This window comes from Crocodylus porosus, unplaced genomic scaffold, assembly GCF_001723895.1.
Source record: "Crocodylus porosus isolate Cpor-Errol unplaced genomic scaffold, CroPor_comp1, whole genome shotgun sequence".
NCBI lineage: Eukaryota > Metazoa > Chordata > Crocodylia > Crocodylidae > Crocodylus > Crocodylus porosus.
The window spans coordinates 267,913,052-267,929,295 of record NW_017728886.1 but is presented as its reverse complement, the minus strand read 5'-3'; positions in this window follow the sequence as shown (position 1 = coordinate 267,929,295).

Genomic DNA, 16,244 nt, shown 5'->3' with positions numbered 1-16,244 from the left:
GGTCGGTGCAGGGGTGCACGGGCGGATGGATGGGTAGGTCTGTGCACGGGTGGAGGGGTGCCTGGGTGCGTGGAGCAGGAGCAGAGGCAGCACCTGGCTCCGAAGACCGGAGAACTTCGTGCCATCGGGGGGGCAGGAGCTGCGGGGTGGGGTGAGGTGGGGGGTCTTGATTGCACATCAGTGAGCCCCTGGCGGGGCTGGGCACCCCTTGCCCCTCCTCACCCCCGGTGCCTGCAGCTCAGCCGGGGCTTATAGGCACCAGCCATTGGATTGGGGTGGGGGGAGACTCTTTGCCCTCCCCGGGGGGCTATAAGGGACTAGGAATAGGCATCTGGCCCCTGCCCTTGCCCTCCCGAGCCCCTGGCACCCAGCTGCCCGGCCCCGGAGAGGGCAGAGGGGGAGGCAGAGGATGGAGATGTGCCAGGCTGCATGCACCCGCTCCCTTTTAACCCCCGAGGCACCACAGACCTGGGAGAGGGGGAGGAGAGGGGACACCCCCCAGCTTTTGCACAGGGACTGGTCCTCCCCCCCGCCCCCCTTGCCAGCAAGAGATGCTCAACCTTTTTGTGGTGCAAGGAAGCAAGAAGCCCTCCCTGCCCTGGGCTGATGCCATCCCCCTCCTCCAGCTGCTGTCTGGCTCCTCCTTTCCCCTCCTCCACGGGCATCTGTACCACCCCAGGCAGGCAGGGCAGGGCCAGGCCACTGGACAAGGGGATCAAGCCCTGTGTCCCCAGCAGCCCCGGGATCCCGTGCCACCTCTTCCAGAAAGGGAGCTGTTCCCCACAGGCCCCCAGCGGGAGCTGGAGGGGGTGGTGGGGCTCCCCGGGGCTTGCCCCCCTCATGTCCAAGAGCACGCAGCACAGCCGGCAGCTTTCCCCCGCTGCAGGGCAAAGGGACTGGACCAAAAAGGGATTGGGCACGTTCTTGGAGGAAAGGGGCATCAGTAGCTACCAAGCTCAGGGGTGAGGGGTACAGAAATACCCCAGCTGTAAATGCTGGCAGCTGCAACTGAGAGAGGAAGGGGGGTGGGGGGGAGGGAAACCCTTGGACATGCCCAGTTCACTCTGCCCTTCAGCATCTGCTCTCTGCTGCCTGGTGACACAGGACCCGGCGTGATGAACCTAGGGCCTGACCTAGCCTCAATAGCACAGGGCAAAATACACCATCGTCCTGTACTGCCCACCTCCACCATCACCAACCCCAGGCACTGCAGTGCAGCAAAGGTGCAAACTCCCTTCTGAATGTGATCCTGAAACCAGGCGACCGGGCTTGGCTTTGTTGCAGCCCTTTGGCTCACAAACACGGTGGTCCCACTAGCAAGAGGTCCAGGACCCACCGTGTTGGTCGCCAGATGAATGCAGCCCCCGGAGGTGCTCCCTGCCCCAAAAGAGCTTGCAGCCTACGGAGAAGTGATGGGGCATTTGGACTCCTCCTGCCTCATGATGTGAGATCTAGGGATTTCGAGTGAACCTGGAGCACAGATGTTGTCAGGTGCATGAATGTAGTTGCCTTGGAGAGCCGAGGACTGCAGTCAATGAAGCAGGAAAGCCCATCCCAGTGCAACTTTCCTATGTCAGTAATAAAAGGAAACAGCCTTCACAGACGATACAGGTGCTCAGTGGAGCCCATTGCTACTCCCGGTCACTGAGGCTGGCCAGCAGGGTGACAAAAGGGCCGGGTATTGGACTGGATACCAAGAATATTTTAATAAGGAATTAGAAAGAACTCAAAAAGTTTGGGGAGGGATTATATATGCATATACTTCAACAACCCAAGCCAAACCCATAGCTAATAGGCACTAGCGGGAGTCTTAACCCGCTGGCAGGTAACATCTTAATTGTCTACAGTAAAGATCTTTTTTAATACTAGTACTGGCCCCTGGCAGTCAGGATCCTGGGCTAGGGGGTGTGGGGAAGTGTGGCTGTTCCTGTGTTGACATGGTGCGCCTCCACACCACGCACACAGATGTGACAGGAGGCAGTTAACACAGACTTAAAAACAGTCTTGTATTGCAGGGCAAAGAAGACTTTAGGGCCAGATTCACTTCCTGGAAAAAAATCAAAGGAACGGACCCTACTTACATCTACAGTTGCTTTTGGCCCAGAGGCCGAGATGCAGTTCAGTCAACATCCTTAGCAGGCGGTCGAGGCCACCCGGCCAGGTGTTGAGTCACATCTGGGGTGCCATAACTGCAGTTCTGACATCAGGAGATCTCACGGATAATGGTGCAAAGTGAGGATGGGAACATTTTGGTTGGCTATTGAGAGGCTCTTCCTATAGACTGCAGCACGCCCACCCAGGGGAAGAGCCACGGAGTGAGTCATTTAAAAGCAGACTGGCTGCGATGCCAGGCAACCCACCTCATGGAGCAACCCTGCACGCAAACAGGGACGGAGCACTTAGCATATCAGGGGTTGCCATCCCTCGTGTCCGCAGTTTCCAGAGCAGCCTCTGTTGGGGCTCAGTGTGCACTGGGCTATGCAATTTGTATTTTTGTCTCCTCGGTGTACTCAGGGCTCCAGCAGAGAGCTATGCCTTCCTTTCCAAGCGTACCCCTGTTGCCATCGCTGCTCCTGCTGTGCCGCGCGGGGGTGGAGAAGCAATGCAACCTGCAATCTCCGCATAGCGGGCAGGTTAGGCGATATATGTAGGGCAGTAGCTCCTAGACCAGGGACCAAGGCCCTGTCGTGGGTGCTGTGCAAATGTAGCTGAGGGCAGGCCTGGCCTGGCACTGCTAACAGTGTTAGTGCAAGACGAGCCAGAACAGGTGGGTGCACGAAACAGGAGGGTGGAAGGTAACAAGTGAGCCTGCTCTGATGATTGCAGCGCTGCAGCTGCCAGGCCAATTCAGCAAACACCAGACCCAGGCTTGTGGCACAAAGCTAATCATGTAAGACTCCTCTGCTGCATTTTCCAAAGGTTGGTGGGAATCTGAAACCAGCTTGGTTGTGGCCGGTTCTGTGGCAACATTTTGCGTAGCTTTATTCTTCACCCTGCTCCCAAGAGGGGCAGGGAGGCAACCCCCATGGTGATGCCCGGTAAAGCGCGAGGAGCCACCGACATTCCCCCCTTCTTTTCCTTTTTATCTCCAGCCTGTTTTTTCCCAGGGGTTTGCTCTGTGCGCCAGGGCAGGGAGTGGTGGCTTTTGGAATCGAATATGTCCTGGGATGGAAAGTTGGCAAAAGTACTGTATCTCCTTGCATATGCCATTCTTTGAAAGGCTGAATGAATTTTTAAAAAAAGATCTTTCTTTGTTAAGTGACAGAGCTGAGCCTGCTTATTATTCTGCTCCCTGTGCCGTTTGTGCAGACTTTACTTTTGTTTTTGCCCAGGGCTTTTCCCGTATTTCCTCGCATAACAGGCACACTCCAATTACCAGCACCTGGGGGTCTAGAAAAAAGGTGTGTGTTGCCTGTAATATGGGGTTACACACAGAAATGCGTTGGTTTTTTTTGGGCAGGGGGGTTACATAATGTGCAAGGACACTGTGAAACTCACTGCCACAGGATACCATAGAGGCCAAAAGGCACTAGGACTCAAAAGTAAATTTATATGGATAAGAAAAAGGCCCAACATCATGACTAATGCAAACAGAAACGGGAAGGGTTCACACTTCATGCCTCAGGGTATAAACCAGCCTCTCATGGCCAGGGATGTGTGGAGGCAGGTGGACAAACCCACATCTGCCTAGTGCAAGGTTGCCTGTGCCCATCTCTGCTGGAAAGTGGATATTGGACTAGATGGGTTGCAGGCTGCTTGTCAGGAAAGCGTTTTCTAGCCGAGGCAAGACTACACTGAGTTTACGGAGGACCTCCCCTCCACTTCTGGCTTGCCTGGTAAAGCCGCTGCCCATTCATTAGGCTAGGAAGTCCCAGGTCGCCCTGCAGGATTTGAGGGCTCAGCTGCCCTATCGGCCTCGGGAACCAGCTCCGCCAACTCTGTAGGCTGGCGATGAGGGAAGAGGAGGAAAGGGAGTCCACAGTCGTTCCCAATGACCCTTTTATGGAGGATTACTGCAAAGCAGGACAGCTTACAACCAGTCAATTCTATCTTGCTTGCAGCAACAGGTATCAGCGTTTACATTTGTAAAGCCCTGATTCATGTTTCATTTTGCTCAACCATTTCCAATTACCGGTAAGCCACATACTTGGGGCTTAGCCTGCACGGGTACAGCTCAGTTGTGTACAGTATCTTATCTGGCATCGCCATCTGCCCAGCGTTTGACGTGGCTGGCTGCCTGTCAGATCCTCCCTCCGGCCGTGGAAGATGGGGGCTTGCGAACAACATTTTTGCCGGTGCGATCTGCCTCGCGTGCTTCTTAAATCCGAGTGGCCAGTGGCATTCCCGTGCCAGACAGCCGCTCAGAAATGTCAGTGGTAATACCGCCACAGAGCTGACCCAATGCTTCTGGCCTCTCCCAGTGGAAATCAAGTCCTGTTTCTCCATCCCTGAGCAACTGTTGTTATGCTAAATAAACCCTTTTAGTATTTACCTGGCTCTTTTTCTTGGATGGCAAACCGATTCATAAATATCCACACACGCAGCTGTGCTATGATCATGATTACCTCCCATTATACAGAGGTGGGAAGTGACAGGGGACTGGCCCATGGCCACAGCGTGACTCGGTTTCAGAGCTGGGGTGATCCCAGCAGTTTTGCCTCTTCTTCTCCAACATGTGAGAGATGCCCGTGCCTCAACTAGCTGGGCCCCTGGCAGATTCAAGCCATCGGTTACTTGCTCCCTGCCAATGGGCCAGGCTAGAAGTAAGGATTAGGGAGTGCCAAGCCCATCCAAGCACCCACTGGCTCCACTGAAAGCTGGGCAGAGGAAATCCCACTGGATTTTATAAAGGGCAGGAGATGCTCTTGCTCTGGGCAGGATCTGCAAGGGGATCAGCCTCTCCTCCACCCATACAGGGCCAGGGAGCACCAAAGGCAGCCGACCTGGGAGGCAAGGACAGGAGGCGAACAGCTGGATCCATCATGGATCGATTTCAGGGACGAGGGCAAGTTCTCTGGGGGATCCAGTCGGAACTGGGGAGGGGCCGGCTACACCGCAGCCGGCCGGAGGGCACAGGCACTGCCCACCCTGGCCTGGGGCTGGCTCCCCCAATCCCACCCCCCGCCCAGCTGTCTCCCACCCACTCCGACACCGATTCACACCAGGCTCATCCAGCCCCTGCTCCTTCTCCCCGCTACAACCCCAGATCAGGGGAGAAGGCTTGGAAACAACGCCCACTTCCTCTCCCCCGTGCTCCTTGCCCCCAGCCCCTGCAGCATTTCCCTTCGCCCCAGCCTCTACAATGCAACCGCCCCATCACTTGCAGCCATGGGGATGATTATGGCCAGGCCTGAGGCCCGACGCACAGCATGGGATGCTGCTGCCGAGACACAGGAGCATCCCCATGGCAGCCTGGTGCATGCAGGGGAACAAGCCCCGCTTGCATGCTTGCCCAAGCGGGGGGGCTGAATGCACCATGGGGCTTGAGAGAAGGAGGGTGGAGGGTATGATTGCTCTGCTTTGCGCCAAGTGCCTGTGAGATCTGTTGATAAAGCCCTGCTGCAGTCACCACCACATCCAAGCCCTTTTCTGCCAGGGCAAGAACCAAGAGACCCCAGGGAAGATGCCAGGACCCTGGGTGGGCAGTAGGCACCCCCTCTCCAGTCCCTGCCCCGGCCTCCCTTGTGTTCTGCTTACCCAGGTTCACAGGTGGATCTAGGATTCAGGAAAGGGGGGTTGAAAGACAGTGTGGTAATTCGCCATATATAACCCTGTGCATATTTTCCTCCTGTTCAAGAGAAACTAGACACTTCCCTAATATGCTAGGGGGTGGCACTGTATATTATTCAGCTGAAGATCAAAGCAAAAAAAAAATCCAAATAACTATTGGAATGGGAACTCGTTTGCTTGTGTATGTCTATATTTAAAAAAAAAAGGCTCCACCCACAAGGCCAAAAAAAGTCAAATGATATTGTGCCATTAGTCCTGTCACCATGATAGTTAAAGATATGTCTCTTACTCAGTTTCCTAAAACAAAATCTTGCCTTCTTGAGTGTCTTGGCAGTGCCTCCAGTACCTGCCACCCCTGCCTGTGCAATGACACTTGGAGATTCCCCTTGACTTCCCGCCCCAGATTGCAAGTCGCAGCGTCCTGCTGAAACACTGGCATGCTCTGTGCCAGAGCTGCATGGCTGGGGTGGCCTGGGGGTGTGCATACTTACATCCACAAAGATGCTGAACAGCCAGAAGCAACCTCCCAGTGCCCTTCTCCCTCCTTGCCCAGCTGAAACCCTCCCTCCTGCCGAGCTGAAGTGGAGGGGGCCCAGGTACCCCTGAGAGCCCAGGACCTGTAGATGACAAGAGCAGCTTCACTGCTTCCCGGCACATCCAGAATGATGGGAGGGGAACAAGGCAGATGAGGTTCTCTGGGTAAATCTGATATCTATTATTACACCAACTCAGAACAATTTTTCTTTGCAAGGCATGGGACCAAAGCTTTCAGAAGCAATTTGGAGATTTAGGTGCTTCACTTTTGCTTGGGACACCTCCAGGGGGATTTTATTAAGAGGGAGCATGCTCAGCAATTTAAGCCCAACTTCTTTCCAGCATCTTAAAACTGGCCACGGAGAGTTTCAGGTCACTTCTTAAAGTTTCAGCTAACATGTCACCTTGCTTCCTCGATAGGAAAGCAGTTTAATTTGTTTCAGCATGTGTTTTCCTAGTAGAACCATAGATGGCAGTAAGTGGTATTTACCTATTCATTTTTTTCCCCCAGTCAATTCCCTTATTTTAGTGAAGAGAGAGAGAGAAAGTTGTATTCTTGCCATTACAAGGAGTCCAGAAAAACAAGTGCTGAATCAGCACCGAGGGGGTGGAAAGGTATAATTGTGCATGCATGCACACGTGCGCACACGCGCATGCCTAGCTGGATATACTGACCGGCGACAACAGGACTCGAGAGGAGAACAGGCACAGGCTGCACACTAATCCGTGGTGCTTACACCCTTCCCTGCACCCAGAGAAGTCTGAGCCAAACTATAGCATTTCGTAAAAAAAGTTTTACCATAAGAAGCTTAAATTTCCAAAAGGAAAAGTCATTTTGACCCAGACTTGTGGAAACTTTGCTTCAAAAGTCGAACTGCTGAAATTACTGTTTACAGGCTGTTCAGGGGAGTTTTGGAGGTAGGATCCTTTTCCACACACAAAATTGCTTTTGATGAATACTTTCAGACCAGAAACACTGAATCAAAGGCATCCTCCGCCGCCTTTAATGGCCCCTTGAGTTTTCAACCTAAATCTAGCACCCAGCCAAGCAACTTTTGGCATATTTCTTAACCTTGCTGTTGTATCTCAGTTCAGCACCGAACTGCTGGGGCGTTCATTGCCCAAGGATGTTTAGGGGATCCTGACTACAGAGGCAGTTTCGGCAGGCAGGCAGAGGGCTGAATCAGCCTGGAGAACAACCCCTTTTTATTGGAAAGAACAGCCTGTTCTGCCACCGTTCCCGTTCTGTGAATCAGTGCAAGCAATGATTTCAGCCCCTCATCCAGGACTTTCCTTCAGCTTTACATTTAAAAAGATCCCCCTACATTCATCTACAACATCTATTGCCTTTTCTTTCCTGCTCAGAGCCTATTTTGGCTCCGCATGAAAGCTCGAGTCATCCACACAAGTGCTGCATGGGGAAGTACATTGACACCACCTGCAAGGCAGAGCTCCTAATTTGGCATTTGATTGACGGCCCCCTTGCCCTACAGATCTGGCACCATCCTTTCCGAGTATTTGTGATGTCCGAAACGACGACTCACGCAAGCAAACTTAAAGAAAAGTTTCTCTGCGACAAAGAAACGCATCCTGCTCACTACCGGTTGAGATTTCCAGAGACAACCAGCCTGGTGAAAAGCAGGCTCTTCCATCCCAGCCAACCAGTCCTAGAGCCACCTTGCTGCCTAACCAGATCATTTTCCCTTACAGTTTCCATCGGCGTATTGGTGCTAGAGCCCCAGGTGGTACAAAGTGAAGTGATGCCAATCCTTCTGGACACCAGTGGAGCAGCCCCAAGTGAGTAGCATGTCCTAGGACAGCAGAGTGAAACCCTGCATCGAGCTTTGCAGTCCAACACCAGACTCCGAGCAAGTCAGATCCGCCTGCAGGAACCCATTCTGGCTGGGACCACGGTTTTGAGACCAAGTGTCTACAGCTCCCATGTAAATCGCTGCAACTCGTGTGTTTTTCTCATCTCACACAACCAGGCCCTTAGAGAGTCACTCAGACCCAAACTCATGAAGCTTTTCCCTTGCTCAGTGTCAGATATTGAAGCCATGCATGCCCAGTCTCCATGCTATTCCCATAGCAATACTTTTCATCAGGCTGGAAGCCTATGAAAATCCTGAGCATTTTAGGCCTGATGTTTGTATATGTGATTTACCTAATTCAGCCCTGTGAACTTTTTGGGCTAAGTATGATGTATACTGGGACCTGGCTGTATATATTAACAGAGGAGCAACTGGGCAGGCAACTTATCGTGGTCTCCTATATAAACCATTGAAATAGGCTGGAACATGCCTGGGTTTTAAGCTGTTTGGCAAGCACCGCGTTTAAGCCCTGGATCTTGTGCCTCGTTGAGGCTTGCATCGAAGGTCAAAGCTACACCCACTGCAACCCTGTCCTTACAGTGCCTTGCTGATCCATTGTTTTAGGGCAACTAGCTACTTGAGGAAGTATCCTACCAGCTAGTAGATTCATGTAGGCTTTCATCCAAGTGAACTTTTTTGGGAACCAACCACAGATATGTTACGGTGCCCAGAGTAAGTCAAGCAGCTGGACCCACAAATGTAGGAGTTCCAGTAGTCCGAGCAGGGTTTCCCCATTCAGTCCCGTGTGTGGACTGTGCTGAAAATGACCTGGGGGGACAGGGGACCCTTGAGGTTTTGAAGACCCGGGTAGACAACGCCTTGGCTGGGATGATGTAGTTGGGGCTGGTCCTGCTTGGAGCAGGGGGTTGGACCAGATGTGGCCCCCTGAGCTCCCTTCTCACCCTCAATGTCCATGAATCTATGATTCTGTAAAGTGCACCCATTTGTGGGTAGTATCTAGTTCCCATCACTACTGAGTTAAACTGAACCATTGCCTTAAATGCATTTAACCTTACAACACCCCTGTGCAACACGGCACTGTTATTACACCTCTAGTGGACAGGAGGAAAACCGAGTCCTAGAGATTAAGTGACTTGCCCAGTGTCACACAGGACACTGGTGGTAGAGAAAGGGATTGCATCTGGGTCTTCCAAGTCCCAGCCTGACCATAAAGTAAGAATTAAAACTGTTACATCACGCGAGCGATTTAGCCCCATTTCCAGAGATGTGTGGGATCGGTTGCAATAAAGCTGTCCCGGGGACACGCATTTTGCATAGAGATCTGCAGCCATTTTGTTCTCAGGACACACACACACACCCCCTCTCCCAGGGACAATTTAGTTTTCTTCTTCCTTCCAGCTGTTTCCCTTAATCTTGCAATACGTTATCTTAGAGGGAAAGAACCTGTTTCGCTCCCCGCATCTCATAAATACAACTTCACTGCCTGTACATAAAGCTGGTTCCAATTAGGAAGGACTTTCTTCTGTCCTGTTAAACTTAAATCTCTGAATTCTCCATGTACTTGAAAATGGAACAAGGGAACAAAATTGAATGTTTAAATAAGCTTAAGGAACACAGTCAAGTCCAATTATGCTCAAAATAGAAGAAGAACCAAGTTGTTGTATGTTTTTCACTGTTCTCTCCCCCTGCCCCAGTCAAATGCATTTCCCTCCCCAGCCTTTGCAACCCCAACATTGAGCTTTTGTAAGAAGGCCAGGGAGTGAATTCAACTCTACTAGATTACTTTTCATCACCCAAGATAACAGAAGGAAACACATCTGTCTTAAATATTTCCCTCATTCTCATTACCATCTGAGAGCATCCAAACACCTAATGCATTTATCCTCAAAGTGCCAGGTATCCAGGTCGTAGCTATATTCATTTAGTAGGAAAAGCATTTTTTTTTTTTTTGCAAAAATCTAGTTGGTATAATAAAAGATATCACCTCTACTATGAGTCCTGATTCTTTTTATCCTCCAAGCACCTCCATGAGACGGGAAGGCCATTATCCCTATTGTACAAAAAAACCCATGACTCTTAGTCCAGTCATCTGTCCAAAGTCATACTGGGAGTCTCTGCTAGAGCAGTCTTGATCCCAGGTTTACTGAGGCCCAAAGCCACTGTCCTCACCCTCATCCATCTTCTCCCACAGCATAAGCTGCAAAAAGCCAATTTTAGGTTTTTTTGGTTTTGCTTTTCTAATCATGGTCGAACAGAAAGGAGCCAATAAAATCCAATTTTACAAACAAGTCTGTGGTTCTGGAAATGATGCTGTTTCTTTTGTATGGCTTTGGGTTAGGCACCCACTTCAGGTCAGCATAACACTAAAAAGGTCCCACTATTTTGGGAAATAAAGCAGGTAACACATCCTCTCTCGTCCCTGCTCCCCTCTGCCTTCCCCATGTAACGTACATCCCAGGCATCCATCTCCAGTTTTGGTAAGGCAGGTGCTGAGCGTCTCAACACATTGACTGAGGCTGTGGGATGTCAGAAACAGATCTGGGATAAGAGCCTTTCATGTTCTGGTTATGCAGGGAAAAGGGGCTTACCTGCTTTGGAAAACACAGGCTTAAGGAGATTATTGCAGAGAACAATCCTGAGTGGGAGAGCAAAGAGGGAACCGATGACCCCAAAAGGCCCTTAAAGTCTCATCTTCCCAAATTTGATCATGCCATCTTTCCTTCTGCAGGATGATCATTATTAGTGAGGACAGCTGCATTATATCAGCCGCTAAGAAATGTGAAGGGTCTTGAACATGCCTTCCGTATCTAGAAAGATGCATTTTTTTACCGTGAGATCTGGAATTTGAGTCAGGCAGCAAGGAACATAAGACCTCGTCCCTCCCTAATGAATGGCAACGAGCAGTCGGAGAACGGGACCAGCTTCTCCACCGGCACAACTCAGCATTGCTCAAGGGAGCCCGTCTACGTTAAATCTATCCTGACGACCCTACACAAGAAGCTGACGTATACCCGGTGTGGGCTCACCATGTGCATGTGCTTATGGAGGGATGGGTATGTGCTGCAGCAAGGGAGGGCTGATTTGAGTTTGCTTGTTCAGAAGGGTCTGGAGCCACCTGGAGTCATCCACTACGGCTCTAACCAACTACCCAGGAGAACATTTACAGTCTTTTCTCAGAGGTCTCATGAAGGGTGTTTGCACCCAAAACCTTGCAATTAAAGATTTTTTCCTGCAAATATCTAGTTGGACTAATAAAAGATATCACCTCTAACATGAGTCCTGATTACTAACTAACCTGTGGCTTCTCAGCCACCCGGCGCTTCCTGTTACAAGAGAGCTCCTATGGGAATCTGCCTCGAAAGCAAGACTGGCTGGGTGGCTAGGATGCTCACCTGCGATGCAAGCCTATTTACTGCACAAAAGCAACTGGGCAAGGGCCCAAACAGAAATGCCCTCCCCTTGCTGTGAGATGGGGTATGAAGTGTGCTCCCCTCCTGCATGATCACGCATGAGTGTTGGGAGGTGGCATTGGCCATTACTCTTCCTTTCTGTGTTATGATGCACCTTTCAGCAGGGATTCATCCCAAAATGAATCCACATATGCCTCTCTTCAAAACTTCTTGCACCAGCCATGCAAGTTGGCCTCAGGGCAAATCAGGGACCTGCTACCTAATTCTTCCAAACCACAGCAAGCCACAGCCCTACCTTCTGCAGCCTCCCCAAGCTTGGCAATGCAACCTCCAGCATGGATGGACCAGAATGGCAATGCATCCTGTGAGATGCAGAGGAGGAGGACCTGGCAAAGAGCTTTGCTTCCACCACATCATCTCTACACAGCAGCTGGGAGGCAAACACAGTCACGTCGCTCTGGTCTGTCACTCCAAGCCTCCTCCTTGCTTTCAGGGAGAGGCTGCCCCATCCATGCAGGGTCCGAACAGGCAACAGAAGAAGTGAAAGCTCAAGAGGCAGAAGGACTTGGCTAACATCAGTCTCAGAGACAAGCATGCCTCTTGCAAAGCTTCATGATCGAGGCTGAGCATAACTGCTGCAAACAGAGCGTTTCTGCAACATGACGGGTTTCCCAAAGCACTCTCCACTTGAAGGAGCTCAGAGGATGAATTACTCTCCTGCTGCAACTGCAGGTGCTTCCTTAGCTGGCGTCCAAGGGACAGCAATAGGAAGGATGCTTAAGTCACAGACCTTATTTAAGTCCCTTTGAGGACACTAGGAAAAGTGAGCATAGAGCCAAATGTAGTAGGAACTAGCCATGCAAGTAAGAAAACCAGGGTACTCCTCTCCACTAAAGCAGAGACCTAGGGAGGATCTGGCTCAGTTCACTGCTAGTTACCTCCCAAGGCCCCCTCTGAGCCCTCTGTAGTGTATTCGACATGTGCGCTCTTCAGTGATAGAGGCAGTCTTGTCCTGTCTGTACAGCACCTAGCACAGAGGCATCTCAGGCCATAGCTGGGCTCCAAGTCACGACCACACACACAGAGGAATCAGCTCAAGGCAGAAAAGGAGGCAAAGCTGGCAGGGAATCGGCACACCACATTCAACAGCGCTGATGCAACAGGTGCCTGCTGGGCTCTTTCGGGCACATCTCTGCCTGCAGGGGAGGGAGCTGCATCTTGAGAAGGAGCATCTTGCACCCGGCTCAGGGGCAGGCTTGGAGAACCAGGCAGGCAGGGCTCGGTCTTCAGCAGGCACCGCGGGGTGAGCATGGCCGTACCCACCCAGCACTTTTGCTCCCCGTTACCTTTAGCCCAAAGGCTCCCTGGCAGCTGCTCTCAGGACCCCAGACCCACAGCTCACTAGTGGGCGCATCTATACGTGTGCTTTAATGTGCATTAGTTTATCTTAATGCACATTAAAGCCTCACTAAAAATGTGCTCTTTGGTTAAGGCTCAGTAAAATAAGCCAAAGTGTCACTAAAAACCATGCTCCTTCGTTAATGCACATTACAATAGGCTAATGAGCATTTTCCTAGTACCTCACAATAGAGGTACTAAATTTAATGTGAATTAGTGTATGTGTAGACACATTCCCTGAGACTTTCCTTTTGCAGTTGCTGCATCTCCTAGGGCCAGATCCTCCCTCAGCTCCTCTGAGTGGCTTATCACAGCTTCCTTACAGCAGTTTTGCCTGTAACCAGGAGAGGAAGCGAGGGGGGTGAGGGTCGAACAGGTAGCATCATGCCAAGAGCCACTGCTGCTGTAGTCGCTGAAGCTGAAGCTGCCCCGCGTGCTGCAGCTGCCAGGAGCACAGTGCTGCTCTGCCACCCCTCTGCCTATAACAATGCCTCTGGCAAGAGGGACTTTTAAAGCACCTCCCTAACACAAAAGCATCCGACGTCACCGTCATTTTCATGTCCCTGGCTTGTTTAGAGACGGCCATAGCCTGGGTCTGGAGGCAGCCTGAACCAGACTGCGAGCATCCCCTGGGTTGTAAGTGGAGCTAACAGCACAGCACGGCATCAAAGCTTCCCCAAAGCTCACGCGTGTGGTCTGGTTCACGTCTCTGGCATCTGCTTCCCCATGGCAGAGGCAGGCACACGTGTATGGGAGGCAGGAGGGACATTTGTTACATGTTATCGAATTAAAGGAGTCCTTGCTAACTGTTGTTTTGCTACACGCCTATAGTTTAGTCTGTTCTATGATCCCAGTGGAGAGATCTGCAAGAGCATGTTACCTTTAATTCAGGAAAAGACAGAAAAGTGCCAAAATACTTAGGAGCTCGAAGCCACAGGGATGCAGAGCAGAGCCATCCAACGCCAACACCCCGGTTAGGAGGGCGGCTGGCAGTCTCTGCCATATTTAAAGGGACAGAAACCAGAGCAAAAAAAGATGTTGGGGAACAGGTGACGCTATAGCAGGCAGCTGGGGATAATTAGGGAGTGAAGGCACTGCAGTGATAAAGAAATGGGAGAAGCCTAGAAGCAGAGGGGCTGGGTTTTTGCATGAAGGATGCTTTCAGGTGTTTGTAGACAAGAGTCTTTGGGTAGATGTGATATCTTTATTAGATCCACTAAATCCTTGGAAAAATTGTCCTTTGCAAGGTTTTGGGCACATACAGCCTTGTTCAGGCAAAGGGAGAGTCTGTTGGTGTTTTGTGCACTCTCCTGCGTGGGCTAGAAGCCAATATGCAAAATGCAAGTCTGTGATGATGCAAATGTGTGGTGGGGAAGACTGGAGGCAATGGGAGACAATCGGTGTGAGACAGGGAGGTGGGTGGGGGGAAGGAGGAACCTTGCATGTAGCTGTTTAAAATATAGAGGATATGTCTCTATTGACTCATCTCTGAAATCCTATGAAATATGAACTTTCATTTCTACCCAGGACAACTTTTACAATCTTTTCTCCATGCCCGACGAAGAATGTTTATGCCCCAAAACCTTGCAATTAAACATTTTTTTTTAATTATTTTTATTTCTTTTGCAAAAATCTAGCTGGTCTAATAAAAGCTCTCACCTCTACTATGAGTCCTGAGAAGCTGCCACTACATCATTAGGCCAACTATGTTACATATTAAACCAACTATTTAGTTGGTCTAATAAAAAAAATCCCATTTACCCAAAGAACCTTGTCTGCTTATGTCCTTAGACCAGCACGGTTATAACCAGCACCCCTAAATTCAGGTATGTGTAATACTCTTCACAGGCTGGGAGGAGCTGATTGGTCAAACCCTAAATTGTACAAGCAAGTAATTAAATCAAAACTTCACACATGAATCAAATCACTTTTACTGGTCTGGACAAGGGATAAAGAAGGCTCCTGAGTTGTATTTTTAAGGGTCAAAACAGATGTTGCATTGGGGTCAGATCTGATTGATCTGGAAGAGGCCCATTACACATGCAGCTTGAATGGCAATTAACTTGAATTTGCACCTGCCCCACCACTGTCCCAGGGAAAAAGGGTTGTCTGGGATACTCCACAAGTGGGACAATAGGCTTGTATCTCTGCAGGATCCCAGAATGGGCAAATCCAATGTCTGTTTTTGCCCTAAACTGCTTGGCTGGGGGAAGATATACCTCTGTGATGCACTCTGCTCTGGATAGCTAATGCTATCCCTTCCAGCCCACCAACTAGTGCATAACAGTCACTGTTCCTGCAGCATCACACTGTATGGCTGCGATTCACAGTCAGGGTGCTGTGAGATGCTTTTAAGGGGGCTGTGCAATATTAGCAGTGTTAGGTGTGCAAACATGGATATGCTTCACAAGAATAACCCCAAGATTTCAAATAGGAATCCAGAAAGTCAAAGACTTTCTGACCTGCCGTGGTCTTTCTGAGTGCCTCGCAACAAAAGAATTGCTCTATCATTTTTCCTGCAGTGAAAATCCAAGTGAAAGCTAAGAGCTGGCATTGTCCAAGAGGAGCCTTGAGACTAACAAGGTGATGAACCCCTGCTGTATGATGTGCATGAAAGAGCTGAGAGCTGAGACAAGCCCTGCACGGCTATCTCCCCCTTGCCCTACCTGGTACATCGGTCCCAGACCCAGTGGTGATCAATAATATACAGGATACCAAAAGCAGCTGAAGGCAAAGATTGCCCATAAAGCAAAATGAAGGGCACTGCCTCAGCCCATCATTAATGGCTGCTTATTGGAATATATTTGGGCAGGCTGACATAGGATCAAAATCAAAGGCTCAGGAGCAGAAAGATAAGAGCTTGGCGAAAGAGACACCTTAGTATCTGAGCTGAGTTCAGATAGGATCTGGATTAAAAGCACCAGAACTAGGATGGATCTGAGGGCCCTCTGTCCTTGGGAAGACACAGGATGAACCTGACCCTTGAAAGAAACCTCTGCTGATTGCTGAAGTCTATTTTATTATCATTGCAGTCCACACTCTCGCGGCAGGATTCCCAGCAAGGGGTCGGGCTGATCGGCTAGGGAAGAATTTCTGCACACCCCCTGGCAGATTCAGTAGCACATCATACACAGTGTCGGAAGACCTCATTCTGCATTTTCCCCAGGTGCCTCCCCCCCACCCCCCAAATAGGTCTGGGGGCATACAAAAGCAAAACCAGTTTTGAACTGTTGTAGCTAAATGAAACCTCAACAAAAAAAATATTAAAAATTGCAAGCCAAGCAGCTTGTTTACATGCAGCCTCCAATGAGACATTGCATTTGGTTTTTAAGCTTTCTCT